This window comes from Mobula hypostoma, chromosome 19 (genome assembly GCF_963921235.1).
Source record: "Mobula hypostoma chromosome 19, sMobHyp1.1, whole genome shotgun sequence".
NCBI classification, from domain to species: Eukaryota; Metazoa; Chordata; class Chondrichthyes; order Myliobatiformes; family Myliobatidae; genus Mobula; species Mobula hypostoma.
In genome coordinates, this window is record NC_086115.1 from 23,941,455 (window position 1) to 23,943,111 (window position 1,657).

A 1,657-nucleotide genomic window follows, 5' to 3' on the forward strand; every position below is an offset into this window, starting at 1 on the left:
CAGCACTTAGAAGTTTCTTGGTTACAAAAACTACAGTGAAGATAGAAGACAGAGAAAGAGAGAAAGAGAAAGAGAAAGAGAGAGAGATACAAAGTTGTCTGTTCCTGTAGAGGAAACCATGATGGAGGTTTTAACTGTAAGATAATCACCAATAAGTGCAGTGGAGAATTATGGAAAAACTTTAGATAGTGGATTGATTTTGGGATGTGTTACAGGGTCACTTACAGTATGGAGAGAATTTCATGCAACAAGGCAAACATAGTACTGTAAAAAGAAAGCTGGCTAGGTACAAGAGAAATAGTCAACTAGAAATACAGTCTTGAAGAAGTAGTTGAAGAGGAGGCATTTGTAGAACATAACTGCTGGCATGATGTTGTTGGGCTGAATGGCCTGCCTTTCTACTTGATACATAATTCATTACAATAAGTGGCAAAGTTGAAGAGGTGCTACTGGACAGGTAAGTACAAATCCACATTTGTTGGCCTCCCGCTCGTTGCTCCGGGATCAGTGATATTTCTTTCGTTATTCAGTAGTCATTGTTTGGACTGAAGGGCTAATGGCATGCCTAGTATTTTATATTTAGAGATACAACACAGTAACAGGCCCTCTGGCCCAATGAGCCCATACTGCACAATTACACCCATGGGTCCGATTCACCTACTAACCGAATGGCCTTTGGAATGCTGGAGGAAATTGGAGCGCCCAAGGGAACTGACAAACTCCTCACTGACAGTGGTGGCAAATAATCCCAGGTCGTTGGTGCCGTAATAGTGTTACACTAACTGCTATGCTACTGGACCATCCCCTCCAAAACTGTAATTCCCACACCGGGAATCGAACCCGGGCTGCCTGGGTGAAAACCAGGAATCCTAACCACTAGACCATATGGGAACAGCTTGTTGCTGTTAACTATTATTAACAGTTTTAGCTTTTCACAAATACTACTATTGGCTGATATTACTGATATTAACAGTTGTTTCCTCCCCACCCCCGTAGCTAGAAGTCTGTAGCTGAGTGTATAGATCGGTGAAGTGTCTAAGAAACTGTGCAGGTTGCAAAATCTGAGTTCCGTTCGGAATCACGCCTTTAAAACGTGGAAGTCTCGTTGTCATTTTGCCAGCGTTGCCTTGTTCCACCCACCTGCAACTTTCTATTCTTCTGACACTTCATATCATTTAGGAAGAATGAGCTGGGTCACCCTCAGTTGTGCAAGCCATCCATTAATGTGCTGGGATAAAAAATACGGTACTCACTTTGGAACTAGAAGCAGAAAACATAATGAGATGGTGCCATCAGCAATGATGCAGAAAGAAAAGAGTTTGATGTGATTATTAATCATTTGCTCAAAGTCTCCAATCAATAGGAAGCTATTACCATGCTAGTTACAAAATGCAAGATCGTGCCTTGGGATTAGCTGTCCGTAAATCAAAAAAGAATATTCTCACAGTGATGCGGTTACTTTGCAGAATAATGGTACAACTATTAATTGGTTTTGTCTTGACAGCCACTATCTTCCTCCCTTTCAGAAAGCTTTCTTCCACACAGGATTGCTTATTATACATACATTCAGCTTCCTTCAAAGTTCAAATTTAAAGTACATTTATCATGGATATACATATATGTCACCATATACAATCCAGAGACTTGAGGACAGCTT

General features: G+C 41.0%; 1 non-coding gene across 1 annotated transcript; it reads right to left on the reverse strand.

The window, feature by feature from the left end:
* Positions 1–819: 819 nt before the first annotated feature.
* On the reverse strand, positions 820–891 carry trnae-uuc (transfer RNA glutamic acid (anticodon UUC)). Its single transcript has one exon. It is a non-coding gene; the product is annotated as a tRNA-Glu (tRNA).
* Positions 892–1,657: the final 766 nt, after the last annotated feature.